Source organism: Prinia subflava, chromosome 3 (assembly GCF_021018805.1).
Source record: "Prinia subflava isolate CZ2003 ecotype Zambia chromosome 3, Cam_Psub_1.2, whole genome shotgun sequence".
In the NCBI taxonomy this organism is placed as follows: domain Eukaryota; kingdom Metazoa; phylum Chordata; class Aves; order Passeriformes; family Cisticolidae; genus Prinia; species Prinia subflava.
In genome coordinates, this window is record NC_086249.1 from 5,444,680 (window position 1) to 5,468,733 (window position 24,054).

Below are 24,054 nucleotides of genomic sequence, written 5' to 3' on the forward strand. Positions count from 1 at the left end.
CCACCTAAGCTTTTCTTGGCTTGAACTTCAAAATGCAGAGGGGCTGCTGAAGGTTTTGCTCACAACCAAGAATTACAGAATAGCATCTCCCACGCATTAAAATACCAAGCTCAAGACAGGTGCTCCTCCTCGGGAATCACAGACACTGCCCATGACACTCAAACCAAGCACTGCTGGGGCACACAGCCAGACATCAGAGGCACCCTCAGCACAGGTTTAAATCTCTCCCATGGGACTACAGCACAGAAGATAAATCAGGAGCCAACCCCTGAAGGTATAAGGTGAAAGGACTCACTTTTTGTTTTATATCTTAGGAACATGACACAAAGTGTAACCTCCTCTCTGGGTTAGGTACCTCAAGAAACAAGTCTACTGCTCTCCACTGCCCCACACGCTCTAAAGGCCAGTTGATCATATTCAAGGTGCATCAGAGTATTCATTTCAGTTTAAATATCTATTTTTAACTTCTAATTTCTCAGCTAGAAGACTTCTCAAGAGGAAAATTAAAAACATTTTAAAAATTCACCTAAAACTGAAGAAACAGAATTATGGTATCATAGGAGATATGCAAACCTGGGATATTGGTTTGACTCTTTGTTTAAAAAAACACAAAAAAAGATTTAATGAATTTTATATGCTTACAGTACAAAAAAAATCCCCAACCCCACACTAAGAAACCTTGTAGGAGTGAACATCTAACTAGCCATTGGTTTAGCACTGAAAGTGAAAATGTCAAAATTAAACCAAGGTTTTGTTTGGATTTTCTTTAAGAGAAAAGCAAGAACATTTCTTGTTCTGTTTTCATAGGCCATTAATTTATTACTGGAATTCAGCTCAAAAAAATAGAAAAATAAAAAAATAAAGACAGGAACACATCAACTGGCCGAGATTTCCCTTTACTATCTCATTTTTTCTTCTCCTATTCAATGAGTGCATTCTGTACAATTTAACAGTCAACTATCACTGTCATTCTACAGGGTAATTATACAAATTTTCAGTAACTGGGATGACACCTTGGCTTGGCTTGGCTTGCCTTGATCAGGAAAATTACCACATGCTTACTCCTTCTAATATCTTCAGAAACTTTGGAGAGCAACTCAAATGTAATATCTCTGTAACAATCTGCAAAATATCCTCCAAGTTAATTATTTTATTTTTCTTTATAAATGCAACATAACTCTATCAAAATTTCAAGAAACATAGAAGTGAGTCATTCCACAGGTCATGTGTAGATGAGAACTCTATATTCCCAGTCCGTTCCTCCAACGGAGATCTTTAGTAAATTAATAAAGCACACAGTAGTCATACTACAGCAGATTTTAGATTCTTTTTCCACACAAAATCATAAATCAAAACCAAATTAAAGTATTTAGATCATAGAATCAAAGAATCATTTAGGTTGAATGAGACTTTAAGATTGGGTCCAGCTGTAAACTTAACACTGCCAAGTTTAATCAAAATAAAAGCCAAAAATAAAAGACAAAATTTAGCCGAGGCAAGTAATTTTAAGGGATCTCTATACAGTGCAAGTTCCTGATAATGTAAAATCTCATTAAATATTACTCATTCTAAGAAACATTGAATAGCAGTTTGATCACAAAGGGGATTGAACAGAAGTATTTTTGGGCAAAGGTGGGGAAATGTAGTACTTTCTGTAAAACACATACATTTACAAAGATTAAAAACTCCAAAAAAAGCAGGAGACTAAAACATCAGTAAAATTTACACAGTGAGAAGTGATTTGTCCCACACATACTATCATAACATTTTAAACATGTGAATGAATTCATCGCTGGTCACATCAAGGGTATATCCAGCTAAAATATGTGAGCTGCTGACAAATTTTATGCATCACTGAAGTTTTCTTCATAACCAATGGTTTCATCCATTTACATTCATACCCTCACAAGAAAAAAAATCAGGATTACAATGCAATTAAATAATCTAGAGCACCCATCTACACTCATAAGCAGCTTCTATAGAAGGAATGCTGAATAACATAAAGCTACAGATCAGTTTGTTACAACACCTGTAGTGGCAAATCTCTCCTTGACTAATCCTAAAGCTCTCAGGCAGATAGTCTCTCAAAGAGTAACTCATAGGACACAAATTACATTAACAGCAACTATTTACTTTATTAGTATTCTGCAATAGCAAAAACTCCAAGCACATTAACAAATTGTAGTCACATATTTTTTCTTCTTTCCACATGATTTTTAAGTAGCAACGTGGCTTTTTTTCCTGCCTCTTGGCCAATCATTAAATAACAGCCCAATTAGCACAGCATTTCAAGGTAACTTCAAATGTTATGCTCAGGTTTTCTTAGTATATCCAGTTTTCAAAGACCAAGTAAGAACACTACTCATCACTTCCACAACACATCTGTGAGTTGTGTGAGGGAACTACATAAATTTGAAAAATGACATGTACAGGACTCTGAAAAAATTAGCTCAATTGATGGTACACTAGATCTCTACATTAGTCTACTATGGCACAAAACATTCAAGCACCAGCCTGACATCTTTTCATACAGAAAACAAAATTATTAATTTTTAGAAGTGTAAGGGTTACAGGTTCTGAAAGAAAGGTTCCATGGCTGTGGTAAAGCTCAATGCTGACAACAGTGTCTCCCTTAAAGAATTCCAGTGTATCAGAGGTCTGTCTTCCAGTTTCAAAACTCATTTCACCTCCAGCTCAGTGCATCATCCTGCATGATCCTCTGATACATTTCTTTCTTATAAGCAGATAAATGCTGAAGTGCCTAAAACACTGTTTTAAGGAAAACAAATTCAAAATACCTTTCAAGGATAGGCTTTCAGTATTTTGCATACTCTCACAGGTGGAGATATTAAAGAAAAGAAAATCCAACCAACACTAAAGACTGAAATCAGGAGACAAATCTGTACGATGAAGCCCACTGGGTACATCACTCCTCTGGATATGGAAAGATGAAGGACATAATTTAGCTGTTTTCTCCTCAGATTGGTCAACTTAGGACAGAACAAGGTCAGTTCTGAATGGCATCATTTAATTACTGGAGCCTGTCTTTAAAAGTAGGTGTTTCATGGTATTTTTCTGATTGTTTTTGGAGAAAAGAGTCTTTACAAGTATTTATTTCATGTCAAATGTTGAATTACATACAATATAGAAAAAAAGTAAGAAACCATGTAAGCATTAGGAGACTAAGATTAGGGAATCTGTTTCCTGTCCATGCTGAGGTAGTAGAGATGCCTCTGCTTTCCTGTCTTTCAGGTCTGGCAATTTAACGCATCTGTTTGAGGAGAGATGCACATCCACATGGCATGCTGGATGCCATTTATACCATTTCTGAGACTCTCAAAAAGCATTTTGATAGCAAGGTACAAAGGATTGAGAGAAGTTTATCTGATTACAAAACTATAAGAAGGAATACCTTGCATTAACAAAAGTGTGTAGAGTTCTCCAGCTAACTGCCATTCCATCATAATATCAAAGGCCTTTTCCTGTCACACACTATCATTATTTAAGACAGAATGCATAGCCCTCTCCTCGCCTCCATTCTCTTTGTCATTGCTTTCTGCAGTAACAAAAACAATTAGTATATTTGCTAATAGCACTTCATAATCCCTGTTTAACCAACAAGTGTCAGGTTTTTTCACAATGCAGGTTATATTCAGAAAACAACGCCTAGAAGGTTTTACTCTCAAGAGGTTTTCCATCAAGGAACCAAAGTAACACCACTTCAGACAGCTCTGCTATTAGCTTATAATTAAGAATTACAACATAATAAGGAAAAAAGCATGAGACCTTCTATGTGCTTATTAACCATTGAAACATCAAAAGCCATTCCCCAGACGTCCCTAAGACAGCTTCTGTGATTTATATTGCTTTATTCTGCAAATACTAACCTGAAGCCACTCTTATAAACATTTGAGGTTTATTTAATTTGCAATAATTACTTCATTTGCAATTACTTTCAAGCAGAGGACATTCAAAAACAACCTCCATATCTACAACTTGCTCAAGAACAACAACTGTCCTCCTTATTTTAGGAGATGACTAAAATAATCTCTCCTTGATTTTCATTTTTAGTGCTAACACCAGTTCAAACCTCCAACCAAGAAGTCAGCGGCTACCGTTTTAAGGTTTAACACCAGGAAAACAGAGGTTCAAATAATGTGAACAATTACACATACCCAACCACAACACATCACCCTTACAACCCATGGCTGTGCTTCCTCCAAACTTTTATACCGTATTTGAGTTGAAATCTGAGGTTTCTCATTAACTAAAGCAGCACCCATTTGCATACACAGAAGTTTACTTCCTCTATTGACAAAACTATTAACAAAATAAAAAAAAAATTCTACCCTTGAAGTGGGGCCACTCTTAACTTTTTCCTATAAAGAATATGGGTAAAAATAGAATGAGTATAGAATGACTCTCTGCTTGCCTTACACATTCAGTGAGCAAAACATGATACAGAGACTTGTTATTCCCAGTGGAAAGACCAGGGGTTTTTTCTACTGGACTGTCTGGTCTGCTGTACCCTACAAGTGAAGATTGTTGCTCAGTTCTAGAAGTCTACGGGCAAATGACATGCAAGTACAGGCTTATATCAACAGAATAAATCCGTGGTTTCTTGCCATCAGTTAGCCATCAAGTCTGGCAGACTGTAATGTGTTACACTCTGCTCTAGACATCTTATTTAAGCCATAAAATATTTCTCCCCCCAGCTTTGTTAGGATCTTCACAGAATACAAACGCTTTAAAGACTCTTCGTATTTAAAAACCTGCACATGTAGATTCACAGTGAAAAAATCTCCTTTCTTAAAAATGCAATCAGGACAAAACAAACAAACAAACAAACAAAAAAGGTCACCTGAATAAGAAAAGGAGGAAATATCAAATTATTGTCTCCTCACAACTTTAGGATGGCTGTTTGTCAAAACCAAGGAAATTTTTCTATCTCCTCACTTTTCCTTAGAGATGAAAAAGAGTAAAAGGTTGTCAAAATCAACATGAATAATTTAGAGACAGTGTTTTATTGTACAATGTTCACATAGAAAGAGCAGCAGCAATTACTGTTGTCAACAGCCTACAGAAATAGGTCAGAAAAATATTTTTCTGACTACGCAGTAAAATTGCTCTGTACAGTTGCTCTTCCTGGAAGACAAACGTTTCTTACAAACAGTCACAGAAAGAACCACCTTCCTAACCTGCAAACCCCCCTCTGAACATCTCTATCTAATTTACAAAAAGCCATCCAAACTTTCACTGAGAAACAGACTCTATCAGAAAGCTGCTGGAAAACCAGAGAAGTTTATTTGGCCTGACTATAACCTATTTAACCCAAGTGCAAGTATCTGTGCACTGTCGTCCTGGCCTACTTCATAAACAATGATGTTAAAATGCATCACTACAGCACAATACCCACATCTCCACAGCAGCTCAAGGATCAACTGCTCCACAAATAAATTAAAAGCAAGTCTGCCTTCAAGACTGCAGAGGAAAATATAATATTCTCAAAACTATCTTCTGGCAGCCAACCATTCTCCTCACCCACAGCCTTCACAAGATCCTGAGATATAGGTTGTATTTATTCCATGTATCCTCCTTTTAGTGCTTCTCTCAGGTCATGTTCCAAGTACTTGGAGAAAAACACCCCAACCCAGCCCCAGGCATTTGTTTACCCTGAAATCAAGTATCAAAACCAAAGCAAAAAATACGCCAGGACTAAGCACTTGAATTCACAAGGCTATCTTGTGGAGCAACAGGAAAGTGAGTGCTCCCCTCCCCAAAGACCTGAGTGAATCAGCAACAAAGCGCATTCAAGAGATGTTCACAAGACTTGAGAAGACACTTCACAAGAAGTGGCTGTACCAACAGGTGACCTGCATGTGCACATATGAACACACAAAAGAGCAAAGGGATTTCCCTCCCTGGGGTCTCTGGAATCACTAGGAAGCAATGAGGCGAACCACAAGAGCAGCAGAAGCCTAGCTCCTGTGCTGAACCAGTCTAGCATCATCCTGCACACATTTCCATGCTCCTGTGAGTGATGAAAAATTTAAATTTAGCTACAAAAATCAACATCTCTGAATGTAGTCATAAACGTGAGGAATTATCGCAGGGGAGTACCCCATCAAGTCAGAGAAGGCAGATCTTTGCATCACCTACATGCCCATTACAAAAACACATTCCTCTGCAAGTGCAGTGTCAGGAGTTTCTTACCTACCACCAACATGTCTGCTTAAAAAAAAAAAAACACCCTAAAAGCCACATTCCCACAACCTCCAATCTGAGTGTCTTAAGATGTGAAAGTGCTTGAATTCATCCAGAGAAAAACAACAAAGCTGATGAAAGGCCTTTAAAGGAACGACATCCCACAAGGAAAACCTGAGGACTCTGGGCTTATCTAACCAGACAGAAGGAGGCTGAGGGGTAACCTCCTTGCTCCCCACAGCTTCCTGAGGAGGGAAGTGGATAGGGAAGTGCTGAGCTCTTCTCTGTAGGATCCAGTGCATCTCTTCTCTGTATGATCCAGTGATGGGATGCACGGGAATGGTTCAACTCTACGCTAGGCTCAGACTGGACATTAGAAAGCATTTTTTAACCAAGAAGATAGCCAAACACTGCAACAGACTTCCTGGAGAGGTTGGCAATGCCCCAAGACTGTCAACAGCAACTGGGCGATGCCCTTGGTAACAGGATGTAACTTGGTCAGGCAGCTGGACTAGATGACCACTGTAGCTCCCTTCCAACTGCAATACTGTATTCCATTCTAACCTCTACGTCACAATGGTCACAACCAGACCAGGAGTGCCAGCAGTTTGCTCCGGGTGATGATGTGCATCACTGAGGGCAGGAGGATAATGGGAAAAGCAGGAACAATCTTCACCCAACCAGGTCTGGTTAGCAGAGTTACCTTAAGAGTCCACACCAAAATTTACAGACCTTGGAGTTAGACATTGATGTGACGGTAACTGAAAACCTCACAGCTAACAGGTATCCCCCAGCCTGAAGGCACCTCCACACAGTTTAGTCACAATTTTTTATAAAAACTGCCATTTTGGCAGGAAGAAAAATTACAAGTGGATTGATCAAAATCACCCAAAACTGGAATGACTTCCAGGAAGCATTAAATCTAGGGCAGCACCAACTAAACATTAACATAGGGGATGGGGAGGTAGAGGGAGTGGAATAACATGAACATTTTACAAGCTAAATAAAAAGTGCATTAAGAAGATAAAAGTTTAAAAAACCCTAGTAATCTTGCTCCCAAGCTATTAATTTAGATTTTGAAACAGTCTTTGGTCATTTACATGGCTATATGTGTTGACTAACATAGTGGTAGAGTAAACAAGAAAAAGACAAATCCTGTCAGAATTAATTAACTTTTACTCATTTGGAAAAATAGGAGACAAAAAAAGATGAAATTCAGCAAGTGTGCAAGTTTGACAAAGTAAGTGTTTAATGGTATCAATAAATATGATAAGTGTTACGGTTTCTTTTGGTACGTCTTCACATGCAGAAATGCTAATGATACTGCATTCAAAATTTCATCACCTGCAGGGTTGTCACTACTCCAATACAAACATAAGTCTCTGTTTTACAGGGCAAATCAAGGTTTTGCACTGAAATAAATCACTGTAAACCATCTAATTCCAGCACTGTATTTTCTATTCCAACACTCAAAGCCACTATCACTTACCTCAAGGAAATATATTAAGTAGGAGAAAAATAGGAGCACATTTCACAGCAATGCAACAGACTACAGAACTACTCCAAGCTCACTAATAACTTCTGGGGTCCTATCATACCCATGAAACTACTTACTGCAAAAGTAAAACTACAAGGTGAGAGCAAATATTTTTAAAAGTCCTAACTTCTAGTTTGCATTTACAGTAAAGCACCGTTTTTGGTAGTGTAAATCATATTTTAAGCCTAGCTCGTTGCATGTGTACCTGGAAAGGATGTGAAAAGGAAAATTACTACATGCAGTACAGCAATGAGGAATAAAGATACATGGACTCCCCTTTAGCATAGTCATAAAGAGAAATCGTTTATTGCAAAAAAACCAGCCTTTTTTATGCTCTAAACTTAAGCAAAAAAATGCATTGGCTGCCTGCCACTGCAGGTGTCGCTGTTCACGCATCCTTTTACCCAACCACCTTTTTGATCACCCAGCGCCCATGCATCTCCCCAGGCAATCACTGCCCCAAGCACAGGGTGACCACACGCCAGTTGTACAATTTGTTCCCTGGTTATATAAACTGGTTTTTACCTCACTGTTAGCTGAACTTTTCCCAGAGTGCTTTCTGGTGAGCAAGAGCGAACAGAAGGGAACAGGATTTAACAATGGTGAAAAAGGCCCTTATTCTATAAGCCTTTTCTTATTTCCCACAATGCAGAACCAAACTCACTAATATGAAACAAATTTAAATTCTATCTGTTCAGTCAAAAATTGAAGAACAATCCTAATTCAATGAACTTGATAAAGAGTTTAACATTTGAGCAATGTCAGCTTCTCAAAAGAACTTTATCCCTCAAATGTCAACGTTCAGTACTTTATTGACTTGTTTTTAATTCAAAGTAGCTGATAATATTGAGATAGCTTCACATCTCATTCATCACATTTCCACTACCATGCTTAAGCATCCCATGAAGAAGAATTCTTCTGCATAGTATCCTCATTCATTTTTATGCTATTTGTTTTTCAACTTTTCCTGCTAAAACTGGGCTGCAAAAGGCTAGTTTGTAAGAGGATAGCAATCCATTTCAGGGATGCTTATATTTTGCCTCCATCCCCAAAAAATTGTTGTTACTCAGCCTCTCACAGAGTCATATCCAATTTATCTTAGGAAGGCTTGTGTTGAAAAGGACCTTTAAGATCATCTCACTCCAACACCCTGACATGAACAGGGACACCTTCCATTAGACCAGGTTACTTAGAGTCCTATCCAACTTAGCCTTGAACACTTCTAGGGATGAGGCAGCCACAGCTTCTCTGGGCAACCTGTGCCACGGCCTCTCCATCTGCACAGGGAAGGATTTCTTTCTAATATCTAATCTAAACCTATCCTCTGTCAGTGTGAAGCCATTCCCCCTTGCCCAGGTCACTCCAGGTCCTTGTAAATAGTCTCCCTCCACCTTTTTTGTTGGCTCCCTTCAGGTATAGAAAGGGCACAGTAAGTTCAGCATGAAGCCTTCTCTTTTCCAGGCTGAACAACCCCAATTCTCTCAGACTGTTTTCATGGGAGAGGTGGTCCCTGAGGGTCATTGGGACTCTCAGCCATTGGCCACCACCCTCTGTATGTGACTGTCCTCTCTCTTTCTCACCCATCTACCAGTCCACTGATTGACTAGGTCTCTCCTATTTAGAGAGAGGGATGTCGTGGGGACTGTGTCAAAGGCTTCACAGAAGTTTTGATAAATGACATCTGCATTTAGATAAATGTCCACTGATATAGTCATTATATCACAGAAGGCCACTGGGTTGGTCAGGCAGGACTTGCACTTGGTAAAGCCATGCTGCTGTCTTGAATCACCTCCCTGTCTTCCATGTGCTTTAGCATAAGTTCTAGAAGGGTGTTTAGAAGCATTTTGAAGGAGGAAAAAAGGAAGAAAGTAAATGAAGTATTTAAATTACCTCTTTGTTACTCTTAATCTTTTTAGATCCCTGTGGGCAAATCAGCAAAATTAGCTTACAGTATAGATGACAATGATTTCAAAGGCATCTGTTTAAGTAACTGGACTTGAAACTTTCTAAATAAACAAATAAATAAGTACTAATAATAACAACTTTAAAAAACTGTACAAAAATCACAACACTGGAGTTACACTTCTAAGCATGACTCTTGTGTGACTTATGTATTACACAGTGCTAATATCCTATATTTTTGACAAGAGAGTAATTACAGTGAGCTGAATTATACAAGGCATGTGAGTTTTCCTGAAACAAACTTCCTTGGAAAAGAGATACTAGATTTTTCACATTTGAAAAATCCTGTGGACTTTCATCATTTTCCTACTGTAGAAAGACAACACTAGATGACTGAACTAATTACTCTAAATCTACAGAATTATTACTGCAGTGCAGCAACTATACAATACATTTTTAAGCTTCTCCAAGAAAGAATGGAAGCTGAAACCAACCTGCTCAGAGGATTTTTTCCTGTGTTCAAATCTGAACAAAGCCTCCTCTACTTGAGCAAAATTCACCACAGCCAGAAGAGCTGTAATTTTCCTTATGAAACAAGACCTTCACCCTGCATCAACTGGATTTCAAAGGGAGCTCTGAGATGGCTATTTTATTCTCATTAGTACTTGCATACAGTTCTTTATCTGCCCTTGATATGAAGGCACCATCTACACTGCTAAAGCAACTCTTCCACAGACTGAATTACTTATTCTACAAATGATGCAGAATGGAATCATTCTCTGCTGCCATTGGTCTGAGCCACAAACATCTGAAATAAGCCATGTGAGAAGTCTGATGTAATTCACCACTTCTGACATGTTTCAGCTATTTTGCACTATGACTGCACCCCATGTGTATGCCAGAGGTCCCTCTCATCTTCTTTTGATGTAGAACTATTCTTTGCTCAAGTGGCGAGTCTGTGACTAAGTCTGCTCTGCAAGCTGTCTGACCAGTTGGATTACTAGAATTATTATTATTATTATATTAAAAAATAACAATTTCCCAATTTCATTCCGCAAACAATGTGAAGATGAATTAACAAAATATTTCTGGCATTTGCTGACTTTAACCATCAAGTGTTTGGCATGATGAGGGCTTGCTGACTGCTACAAGGAAGAACATGCCCAGAAGATCCTTCCTGAAATATTTATGCTACCCAAGATGCCAACACATCTCTAATTAGACAAACCTTTTTTTAGCACACAAAAACACCGCTATAGGCAAGCCAGAAGGAACTAATCTGTCAACAGCAGGATTAAATAACGTAACACATTACCGGGATTACTTTCAAGGCATGTACAAAAGTTGGACAGAGTCAAACAGATGGTTGACAGACTTGATTCATTTTGAGTTAAAGGTTCTCCAATCCTTCCTATATAAAAATCTATGAATTTTATCTCTCCACAACAGAACTGTGATGAGAGAATTAATACAGCATTACTAGACACCCCATGCTGAAACAGATCCTGCCCTGTATCTGTTTTTAGGGTACTTGAATCACCTGCTACTAAAAAAAAAAAAACCCAAAACAAAACAAAACAAAACAACAACCAAAAAAAAAAGCCACAAAAAAACCCCCAAAAAACCCCACCAACCAAAAAAACACCCCACCTAAACTTCACTGTCCCACTAGATACAAGCTATTTTCATATAACTGTGCACCCAGTTGCTGGGTTTTGAGCAGCTACTCCATGTCCATGAGGTTTTTTTCATAATAATCATGTAGTACATTCAAAAGAAAGTATGGCCTTCAACCTCTGATGTTATGCTCCACTCCTGTGGTCTCCAAGGTGAAGCCATTTTTCCATCTCTCTGCTTCCTGGCTCTGGCAGACAGAGCCATTTTATTTATTTCATTCACCAGACCAAAGACAAGACCGTCATTATTGCATACATAAAATATTAGCAATACAAAATTAACTAATAAAGAAAAAGACCTTCATACCTTTTACTGATTAAATGCTACTGTACATGACCTTCATATGATTGTGCTAATGCTCAAAACCAAGAACTGTAGAAAGTAGTTTCCCTGGGGAAGAAGAGAACCCTGGAAAAATGCCTTAGGAAAACCCCATTTTCAGTGCCATAAGCAACAAGTTTATTGACATCCTCTCTATGGAAATTGTTACTACAAAGTTCTTCGTTCTTTGTGTTAACATAGGTTGATTTTTAGTGCAAGAATTTTAATATTCCTAATCCTTCTCCCACATCAGACCCTACCACAACTCCCCACCCACACTGGGGTGCATAAATATCCCTGTTGGACCCTAGACCCTGCTTTTTGCCCCTTGTTACTGCCTTAGTCTGGTTCATTCCAATACAGTAGACACCTTATTGTTTGTTATTTTTGTATTATTAAAATGGCTTTTCGGACACCAGATCGAAACTTGTCTCTCTCCATTAGGTCACCACAGGGCTGAGTCCAGAGGAAACTCAAAGGGGTCTGATCATCCAGACTTGGACTCCTTGAGAGTTTCAAAGAACCTTTTCCTTTTCAAGACCTATGAACAAGAAACAAGAGTAAGGAAAGAAACCAAGCAAATGAAGACACAGTGAAGACCTCAGAAAGAATCCAATGGCTTCGTTCAGCAGACTGGGCAAGAGTAACACAGTATGGGCCTCAGCACCAATTGTCCCTTCAGCAGGGATCACACACCAGGTACATTACATATGTAGCCCTCTGCACAATTATGATCGACAAACAAAAACATAATATAAGCCAGGAATCTCAGTTTCACTGGAAATAACAAACCAAAGGACTTACAGGTTTGGCTACACAAACCAGTTACTCTACAGAACACAACTCTTCAGCTTAAAAAGGTTAGCAAAACCACCCAAAATTGGACTTGAAGAAATCAGTCAGCTTCAAATAAATCTCTAATGACACAACAATCAGAAAGATAGTTATGTTCAGCCTATGACTTTCCAAAAACCATTATTCAAGAGATTCAAGAAAACAAGAGGAAAAAAGCAACTAATATGCAGAAAGCAATATGGGACAAAACAAAAAAAGGTTCAAACCACTCTTCCCAATACATGAAGGCCATCCTACAGAACTACACTAATTTTTTCAATATATATATTTAAATTTTGAAATCCTACCTCTGGTATCTTACAGCAACTGCTCTCTTTAAGGACACAGCCTTTATCTGAATCCTTCCCCAGATGGTCCTTAGCAAAAGCTTTACTGATTTCAGTATTTGGAATGTTAACCAAATAGACAGCGGAGTACCCTGCACATGTTCTCACTTTCCTATTTAGAAGGTATACTCCCACCATAAGTTCTGGATTTCTGATCTTATTGAGTGCTATGGAATACTCCAACTGTTAGTTAAGTCCAAGAGCCAGGGAAACTAGAATCTGTCAGTCCAAGAACTTTCTTCCAGTGTGGTATTCTTACAGTAATTTTATAATAATCAGAAATAGGTACCACATGCAAATTTAGTTATGCAAAACACTGAAACACAAGAAAAACTGTGCTTGACAACTCTTACTCTTCTGTAGGAAGACATGCTATGATTGTGATTGCCAGAATCTTACACAAGCATCTCTCATTCTGACAAGGATAAAAAAGCAACTGACTGAAGAGGTGAACCAGAAGCCAAAAATTCAGAGTATGAGTTTCTGTTTTTTCAACTATACTAAGGCCTCAGAGTCCTCTTCCAGGCCCACCCATTAACAGTAGCTGCTCTCTGTCTTGACACCAGTGACAGCAGAATAAACATGCTCACACACATTTGACTTGAAGACTCATGAGAAGTAATGCATTCAAAAGCAGCATCTTTAAAGACTGTAGTTCAATTTCATATTAATTGAATTTAACAGATTTCCGTGAAAGAGACTACAATGAACTTGGAGGCAACATTCAGATCCTCAAATGATGAAGACGAATGAGATTATTTTCCATTGTTAACTATTATAGACAGATCCAAGAGAATTCATCCAAATAAGATGACATAATAAAGATGAAGTGTTGTTTCCTTACCAATAAGTAGACTAAAATCACCACAGATCATTAAGACTTAAAAAACCCCAAAGCATTAGCCCTCTGCTAAGGAGGGTAAGAAACCCTCCAGGATTTTTAATCATGTTGGAACCTCATACTTGACAAGTGTGCTTTTTTTGTGTTAAATAGCTCCTTTGTATTTGTGCTATTTAGAATACATAAATCCTTCAAGCACTGACTTACTTTGGGGGATTTTTCTCATTTGTCTTTAAAATGAATAATCTGGAAGTTTAAAACATCATCTTGCTTTTGACAGTCATCAGCTAGAGCATCCTGATAAACAATCATCACAAAAGAGAAAACAATACTATGGTTTCCCACCTCCTGCTTGTTGCTTTGTTGAGATGTAACAAGAATGAGTTAGACTATGAAAGATGTCACACAGGCTGCAACGATGGAAGGGAAAAATTTTTATTTGGCTACTGAGCCTGGTGCTCTACTACAGAAAATCCCACTGAACACTAATGACGCCTTGTGTGGGGAGTACAAGGAAGCCTTATTTCCACATACTAATAGAGAAACAATGATGTAGCCATTTGGGTTTGCCAATTTCAGTTTTTTGGCTAATGCACTAATTATGTAGTGTGTCTAGCACTGGTTAAATCACAAGGCACTTAGTAGAATTATTTACTCATTTTCTGCTATGAGATAAGGGTTAGGAGGAAGGCAAAGCAGGCTCAAACGTTAAGGGGTATAAAGAACTTCATTAACAGAATTAAAAGAAAAATAGTAAAAAAATTAGAATAAACCTTTAGAACACTTTTCCTCCCTCAACATTCTCTTTTCTTCCCAACTGACAACATAAAGAGACAAAACCTGGTACTTTTAGTCAGTTTACCACCTCTAGAATAGTCTTTCTTCAGTTCTCTTAGGGAGAGGAGTCTCTCTCTTGCCATGCTATGGAGGCTTTTCTACAAGAAACAGCCTCTTGTGGCTTTAATGTCACAATGAATCAGTCGCCTGGGAAAGGAAAAATCTGCTCGCAGTGTGAAAGTCCCTCTCATATTTTGTAGCTTTCCCACAGCTGCTTTTATGGGTCATGTCAACTTATTGGGGTGCTATTTTAAGGATGAGATGTTCTAGCATAAAACTAAAGCTTTCTTCATCTATGTCTGCAAACAATATTTTTTTATTACTATCCCTGGGGCAAGGTTTCTCATCTCTCTCACCTCTTTTTGTTCAAGTTTCTCATTGGATTATACCAACATTTACGTGCTTCAATATTGGTGTGTTGACTCATAGTTGTGTTAGAATACTACATCTCCCTAATGCATTTCCTTGAGTTCCAGGGAAAAAACAGTCCAATATAGCAAATATATCTTCACCATAGCCTTACAAAAAGGATTTCAGCCTAAGACTAAGGCATCTCCTCAATTCTCTCCCATCTAGAATTTGACTCCTTCTTCAGTGACTTCCAAATCTCATGTTGTTGTTTCTTCATGCTTTCATCCTTTCTTTTTTCTGATTTGGGAAAGAATTGGTGCTCACGGTTCATTTTTTCTCAAGCTTTATTACCTGAAACAGTTTTTATAGAGTTCTGCAGTGTTAAAAGGTTGATTTCATCCAGGCTCCTCAACTGAGGAATTCCTGTGTCTCTTGCTGCCAATCATGTGGCCCCCACTGGCACTGCGCAAGCCACGCTGCCTGCCAGTGCTACCCCACGCTTTTCCTTCATGTGGGGCGCTGGAAAAAAGAAAAACACTGCTGCCGCTGCTTCTGTCCTTCAGTCTGTAGCATAGCTAGCTAAAAGTGGCTAAGCAAACAAAGTCCATTGCGACTCATGACAGGATAGCCACAGCTGCATGGAGCTGTCTCGCTGGTCCCAGCCGCGTGGTTGCTCCTGGTGCCAATACAGCCTCTGGCCAGCGTGGCCCAGTTGCATCGCTGAAGAAAGGGACCAGTGGGCTCCCTGGCAAAGGGGGCCTGGCCTCGCTGAGAAGGAGCCCAGCAGTGAGGGGCTCAGCAGCTCACTTACCACCCCTCAGGGGGCAGAAAATCTCGGCCGGGCTGCGGGGGAACTGCCCTGGCCATGACCCGGCCTGACCTGGCCGCGTGGTGCCGGGTCAGCCAGTTCACCCCTTCAAAGGCCGGAAGCCAAGAGAGTTTTCCTGGGCTTCATTTGTTTTTAAATGTGCTTTTCTACAAGGGCATATTCCACTCTTTTAAAGTGGTTTAACCAGGTATCAATCTTCAAACCTAGTTAGCTAATTAGCTCTTCAAAACTAGCTAGGTTGATTGGCTCCAGCAAGTCTCCACTGGGAACCACCCCCTCTCCAAACTGAAAACCAGACTTTTGTCCAACCAATGGCTGTCAACTTTTATTTAAGACTAGCTATGTCACAGTGTGCATTGAAAGCAGAAATAACATGTATTTTATTTCACTTGATTCAACATCCAAGCACTATAAGCAGGGATACTGACCCCTGACAGGGAATTTGACCAGAGTACCAAATGGAGAGCACAAACTCTACACAAACTGCCAACAATCCAAACACCACAGAGCAGCAACACAACAGTTTATTTCTCCTCCAATTCTCCACATAGATATTTCTGCAGAAGTACTTAAAAACCACATTGGCATAAGTTGACTCAAGTTGCAGCAAAGCCTCTTCTATGAAGGTTTCTTCATCCTCTGAAAGAATATGCTCTCTGAAAGTTGCACACATTTGTTTTCACACTCAGGGCAAGCAACCTTTAAACCCAAGATGTTTAGCACAACTAGGCTTCATTTCACTTGTTGTGCTGAGAGATTGAAAGAAACGGTACCACTGAAAACAGTACCAAATACAGCTGACATCAGTAATTACCTGAATACCCCGCTCTTATGCCATATACTAGCTAAGGTAATCCAAGGCAACCAACACCTGCCCTTCTATTCCCACCTTCAGAAGACTCCCTTCATGCTGTCCTTCTATTTACAACCCTGTTCTGCTGCTGAAAGCAGAAGCAGTCATGCTCAGCAGCCACAACAACTTTGACGGGATTCCTTGAGCATGGCACAGCACAAGTGAAAATATAGTAAAAAGACAACCTGAAAATATACCACAGAGCTGAAAAGTGCAATTAGGGAAGACTCCATCTTCACATGAGCCTTGAGACCATCTCAAGCACTACCCTCAAAACATGAAAGACATCATGAATTATTTAGTGCTTTCAACCCAAGACAGGTGAAAAGGTCAGAGATCCGCACTCGAGTTTACAATCCTTCTCATTCCAGCTGGCAACAACCACCTGCCAGCAAGAGACAGACTTCTCAGTGAGCTATAAGCAAGCAGCCTTCCCCCCAGCTCCTCCCTTCCTGTCCACAAGCTCAGGAATGTGGTCACAGTTCCCAGCATTTGCCAAGATGTCAAGAGGGTTCAGGTTAAAGCAGCAGCAGCACAGTGTTCAGCTCCAGAGGCTCTGGAAACCCTCAAGAGAAGACACAGCAGTTCCCTTACTTGTGCTCAGCCTAGGCTTAGCCAAGATTAGTGTTTCTCATCACACTCAGTTGGCAGTGTGAGGCACTCCACAAAATACAGGACCCCAAACTGAGGATTTACTTAAAATAAAGCAATTCTTAGTATTACATTCACAGTATGTACACACATACAAAGGGGACTTTACTATTGGTATACTTCCTTATCAGTAAATCACCCACAACCACAATATTTTGAAAACTGAGTATTTTTAAGAGTTCCTCAACTCATTCCAACTGGCAACAGAGTTCTCCATTTTGCTGACAGGGCCACATGGTCTTTCATTCTCACTCTCTGCAGTCAGCGAGTGTACATTATGTGGTTCTTCCTTCTGTTAACATAACAGGGAATATCACCCATTAACACCAGCACTGGTTTTACTTCCATTGTAGAACCACAAGGACAGCTGAAGTTGTTTCAAGGTAGCAAAGAGTATCAGAATCACACCTACTTAGTTTCAGCTACAGCTTAATTTCTTTTGCTACATAGAGGTAGAAAATAATATCAAAGGTGTACTAACCAGGAGCTCAAACCAGACTCCCGAAGAGTGTACATTGTCACAAAAGCATTTTTCTTCGTCTAACCATCCCTGACTTCAGCAACATCTGCTCAACTTACTGATTTACAAACACAAACTACTGAGAGAATTTTAGTACTTCTGCCACAATTCCTCAGCTTTTAACAGAAAAAACACAGTTACTGTTTTTCTTCCACATTCACAGAGAATTAGATTCCATACCCATGCTTTTCACCATGCTGATAAATCTTCAGAATATGTTTGCCTGACAAGTTTAGAGTCTACAACATATATCTCTTCCCACATTATAGAGAAGAATAAATTAAATGCAGATTTGTTTTAAATGTCAACCCATCAGTCTGTAGCTTTTTCAAACAAGTGAGGGATTGAAAGTATTTTTTCTAACGCTTGCAAGGTTTCAGGGTGGTCATGCCATCAGACCTGTCATCAGACATTTCGGCCTGTTCTCATAGGACTTGCAAAACTCTCTTCCTCACACAGGTACTACATTCTGTTTCTAGCTCAAGGAACTTTCTGAGAAATTAGCTAACTACCCACTTGTGATTCAAAAGTTTTTATCAGAATCCATCAAATGCAATTAGCCTCAATAAACAAATCCTATAAATCCATTGCAGTGACACACAACAGACACAAATTATTATACAACCAGCAACACCTGAAGCACTAAAAACTGATTTATCTCCTGCACTAGGGCTTGCATGAAATAACACAGTACAGGACAGCAATACAAAAATGGTTTCACATACAGCTACAAGGGAAGGTCAAAACCACCATGAAGTTTCTTTTCTAGGTTTGAGACCATTCAGGTCACTGGCCAAGTACTTTTGCATTGAGGGAAACATAAGAGACTTTGTTAAGAGATGTCCAAATAACACCATTGAAAAGTCATCACTCCCACTGAAGAGGAGACTGAATTAAAGACACGCAAGAGTTTAAACCATACTTCCTGAGTCTGAGGATTACCAAAGTATGATGAAAATCTGGGTCAGAGGTGTAAGGTGGACAGAGCTAAAAATGCTCCTACAGTGAGATTCCCCACAGGGATGTTGTCGTGGTTGCGGGGGAGGTGAATTTTTCCAGGGGGATGTGGGCAGTCCAATCAGTAATCAGCTTTTCTGCTGGCACCTGGATTGGTCACTCGGAGGTTTGGACACGCCTCTGAGGACACAAAGAGTTAAAAGCAGGACCCCAAGGGAGTTCGGCCTCTTTTTTGGATCCCGGTTTCAGCAGAGAGACGTCTCAGGTCTCCTTCCCCTGCCCAGCCACGAGGCTGGGTGGGGGAGGGGAAACACGTGGTCAGGCTCAGGTAAGCCGGAGCCCCAGTGGAAGAGAAGAGAGTGGACAGGACTGGAACTGAGCTGCCCCGTCCAGGATGGAGGGGTGGAAAACTGTGGAAGTGCCTTCTGTGTGTGCTCACCCCCTCTTCCCCCCCAAACTCCTGGAGAAGGTGCCCAGCCAGGTGGGGGTTGCCCAGCCTGGGAGTGCCTGTGTCTGCACCCTGCTGGGAGATAGAAGCTGTTAACCCTTGCTTGGCAGAAAGAAACTTTTCTTAGACATTGATTCTCATGACTGGTGATTTTAGAAAAAAGGAGAAGGAAGCGGCCTGGGACCGAGGTGATAAAGCACAATTGGAAGGAACCTGATGGGCAAAGAATGAGAGGAGTAGCCTTTGCAGCTGGACTTTTCTTGCATAATGTCAGCCATGGACTGAACTTAAGTCTCTTTTGAACATAAACTGCATTTTGGGTAGATGCAGCTGCCCTGCTTTTGCTACAGTGACTGGCACTTGAAGAGTGGAGCGAGCAGAGAAGAGGGGGAGGGTGAGGTGGCGCCCTCTGCCCTCAGGGCAGACCTGCTCCTGGAACCCCGGCCCCTGGGTGAAAAGGGGAGAGCTCGGCATGCAGCATCCTTAAAAGAGCCCTGTATGTAGTTTTGGCCTATGAGACAGCGGTGAGAGCGCTGGACATAGGAAAAAGAGAGAGTCACCCTGGCAGACTTCTCTGGGCGGTGCCACGGGTGACATGGGAACACATAAGGAGTAGACTTGTGTGTTCTGGAGAACAGTCTGTGGTGCAAGAGAGACTCCTCTCTCCCTTGCTGAACTGAAGATTGGTTTGTTTTTTTTTGAGTGGTGATTGTTTGATCTAAAACCCAAAGGTTTGGTCTGTGAAGAGTAATGTGTGGGGGACGGAAACTGGGAGAAGAGAAAAAATGTCTTGGGAAGTTTTTATTTCTGTCTCTGTGTGTGTTTAAGAGTTTTTTTCTGTCGCTGCTCTTATGTAATGTAATAAAGTTTTAGTGGTTTTTTTTTTTGTTTTCAAGATTTAAGCCTGCTCTGCTCTGTTCCTGATCACATCCCACAGGAGTTGTTAGAGAAAAAACATATATTCATGGGTGCATTAACATCTGGCCAGTGCCAACCCATGACAGATGTCTTTCTTTCCTGCTCCCTTACAAAAATACTATCTTTTACTAGAAAAATTAAGTAGTCATTTTTAGAAGTCCTAATAGCACAAAATGTCAGGGCCACTGGAGAGGCTGGGAACATTGCCATGCAGGGCTCTGTCCACCCTCCCTCCCAGGAGGAGCATCCCTGGGAGATGCAGCAACGCAGTCACCCTGCATTAACACTGTACTGTGAAATAGCGTCTGAGAAAATACGTTACTCAGCTTTCTACAGTCAGGTAGAAAGCTTGTTAAAATAATCAGAGCCTTTACCCAACACTTCACTCCAAACACACCACTGAGGAAGGCAGAAACTTTAAAGACCGAAAAATCTGAAAAGAAGCAAACTTCTGTAAATATGTATTTGGGGATATGGAGGTATTATTATTGTTCTATCTGTATATTAAATTGCTTACAAAGTCTTTTAGAAAACAAAAGTTATGATGCAATTTACTATTGCTAAAATTTGATGAGACACTCACTTGAGAGTTAACAAATTATTAGAAAAGCAAACACTTCAACTGTTTACCAAATACCTTCTTCAGACCTCCATTTGGGCAGCATCTGATTTCTTCTCTCATTCTTTATTCTACTGAAGACAGCACATGGCTACAAAACCTGCATTGTTCCAGCTACTGTTCAGTCTCCCATGAATCACAGATCTCCAGCACAATACAGAAACACTCAAGCATTTATTCTTGGAAGGGATCAGTGTTACATGCATGATGTTTTCATTCTGAGCCTACACAGGCAATTTGTTTACTATGTTATTATGTAAAAAAATGCACACATGCAAAGGCAAGGTAACAAATTCTTCCTCTTTCTTTGCCCAGGACAGCTCACAAGGGACAGAAAGCAGAGCCTTCTACCACAACAGAGTATTTATTTCCTTGACATTAGTAAAATGGAACAAACTGTAACTGAAATACACCCTACAACAATAGGTCCCTTCAGAAGAAAATAATTCTGGCTCTTGTCAGAGAACAAATGCAGTAAGGAAGGGAGTGACAAGAATAAGGGGATGACAAAGGAGGGGAAGGACTCCCACTTTTTTTCACCTATATTAGCCCACACGTCCTGCAAACCTTACCTGGGAAGTTCTGCTGACACTTCAAAGGTGGAAATATAAGATTAAAGCATCACAGAAAAACATTTGCTACTTGTCAATGCAAAATAGTGCATTCAGTTTTGGAAACCATTCACAAAGACAGTTTCAATATATATGCCTACCAAGTCTCAAGGAATGCAAAAATAAATGAAAGAATGCAAAGCAGTACTACTCCTTACAAAAACCCATACATAGGCTGTCTACAAAATCTATCTCTGAATTCTGAGCAAATGAGAAGAATTATTGTTACTTTATTTTTCCTGTACAAAAAAAAGACTGCAATACTGTATATTGTGTATATACTGGTACAGCAAAGACAACTCCATCTCATACACCAATTAAATCCACTGGGGAATACAAACCTCTAGCCAGTTTGCCAAGGATAAATAGTAAAATAGAGATTTATTTTCTCACAAAGAAAACAAATAGTAAATTCAGGATAATGTCCCACAAAGACCCACAGGTGAAATGTGAAGTGCTCCTCATTCTTTTCCCCTAGTTCCAGCTTTTCTGTTCAACCTGGCTGATTTTCCCCACCTTCTCATCTTACAGCACATTAGGACAGCTTGTTCCTCCACTTTGAGAAGAACTGTCCCATCTCTTTTCCTTTATGGATCCAATTTTGACACAGAGCATAGGCTGACTGCACCTTGGCAACACCTCCACGCTAGATGAACTATCATCCTCGTGATTTGGTTGCCCTCACAGAGCCTCATCCCTGTCACGCAAGGGCACCTTGGAAGTGAGGCATTTCTGTGGGAACTGTTAGCAAGCACACATGGAAATGCACAGTACATTAAACAAGAAACCTCTTTCCCTTCTTGTCCAGATGCAATGTTGACTGAAAATAACTGAAAACAAGCACATTGTGTTTTTTAAATAGCTACAGCACTGAAGTGAAGTCAATGACAAAAAAAAAGCCTGATTTTGACTGCTCTTTTTATTACTACTCCTGACTGTAAACATTACGCCAGCACTTTATTTTTATTCTAACTCCACAGAAATTGTAAGGATACAGTAGCAATAATAGGTGTTCTTTCTGAGAAGGATAAAATTGACAAAGGCCAAGCAGATATATAAAACACCGTCCGCCTCTAAAACAATTATTTTGAGTGCCTGCTAGGCAAAAAATTTCAAATGGCTCCTAGTACTTCTCATTTACACTCATTTTAACTTCAGTTAGGGCAGAAGAATAAAACTATTAGTAGTGACCACTGTACAAGTGTTAGCTAGTTAAAACCTCAAAACTTAAATGAACTTGAATTCTTCTTGCACAGTTCCTGCATCCCACAGGACCCTAAAACTCCCAAGCTTAAGCACAGCCTATTATCTTACACACAACAATGCTGTATTTGTTTTCAGGGCAGTTTTCTTCCATTTCAGGATGAACTCGGCACAGTAGAAGTGCAGGAAAAAAGGATGACTCCCAGGCTGGCAGGATTCTCCCTCGACTTAAAAGTTGCCATGCTTATTTTTATCCCACATTTCAAAACTAGCCACCTCTAATCTCTATGATCCCAGGTGGCCTGTATATGATCATCTTCACTCCTCAAGCAGCAGAGCTCTGAAGCTGCAGGCTAGGCTGGGACCACCTTGGGCCCATACACCCTGCCCTGCCTCCAGGTCTGTGTCCATTAGAGCACATGATTGATGCTATCTGCCTCACTTGACATTACTTTAAATTATGGAACGATATCCTCAATAAATCACAAGTGCTGAAGCTGCAAGCACATAGTCTCAAGTGACATGGTAAAGCCTAAAACATAATACAAATAGGAAGTGTTTGCATGTCAGAGTGCTGAGATTCCAGCATATGCAGGTTTAGGAGTCCAGCTGTCACTGTCAAACATTTCCTTTGTCACCAAATTTCGCATCTTCATATTCTTTAGAATTCATACCAAACTTCGTATCTGGTTTTTCTGTATCCTGAATCACATGCAACCTCAGCCTATGTTTCACAAGGTAATTCAAACCTAATTGTGGCAGATGGTAGACACACACACATATAAACCTATTACAACTACTGCCCAAAGCCCATGCCTCAGTCTCTTCATCCCTGCAAAAATGTATCACTGCCTAACTATATCAAAATACCTTAATAGCTTCACACTATTCATACAACAGCAACTACATTAACTTGGATTTATACATTTTCTGCTTCTATGAGCTGGTGCAGACCAAAGATCACCCTCTAGAGAACAAACCTTAGACCAAGGCCAGTAGTCTAGCTTTCAGTGTCAAAGAATTAAGCCATCTCTCTCCAAGACAGGCAGAACATTTTACTTATTCTCATCCTCATTTGAGACCAGTAACTCAAAATTTGGGTTTTTTTCAGCCACCTTCATACATTTCCCCTCTGCAGCCAACCTAACACTGGAATAGCAATTCCAGCAAACATGTGAAAGCCACACATAATGCTTTGGTGAGAATATCAGTGCTATCCATCAAGGTTTATTACACTTCTGAAAAGGGTGCTAGCTCTCTGCAAAAGTAAAGCCTGTTCACATGTGACCTGGCATATCCAGCTGTTCCTCTTCATATCCTTACTGCCCCAAACATTTCTTGCTTCTAAGAGCCTGACATGCAGCAGAGCCCCGTCCTGTGGCATCTCTGTCAGCCTGATTTATTTGCAATTACAGGTAAGACTGAATATCTCTTCCAGCAATAACAATGATCGAGGAAGACATGCTGGCAATCAGTGCTGCAGTGGCTAGAGAAGTGCGTGTACTGTACACAGTCACTGCTTCTTTAAGTATATTCAGCTTCAAGATATGCAAAACGCATGAGTCAATGTAGTATTTGCTTCAATTATACTTTG

The 24,054-nt window shown here is 40.0% G+C and overlaps 1 protein-coding gene across 4 annotated transcripts in view; it reads right to left on the reverse strand.

Annotated features, from left to right (window-relative positions):
* The window catches only part of APP (amyloid beta precursor protein), a 212,843-nt gene that overhangs the window by 168,680 nt on the left and 20,109 nt on the right, over positions 1 to 24,054 (reverse strand). The gene's annotated exons all lie outside the window — the stretch shown is intronic.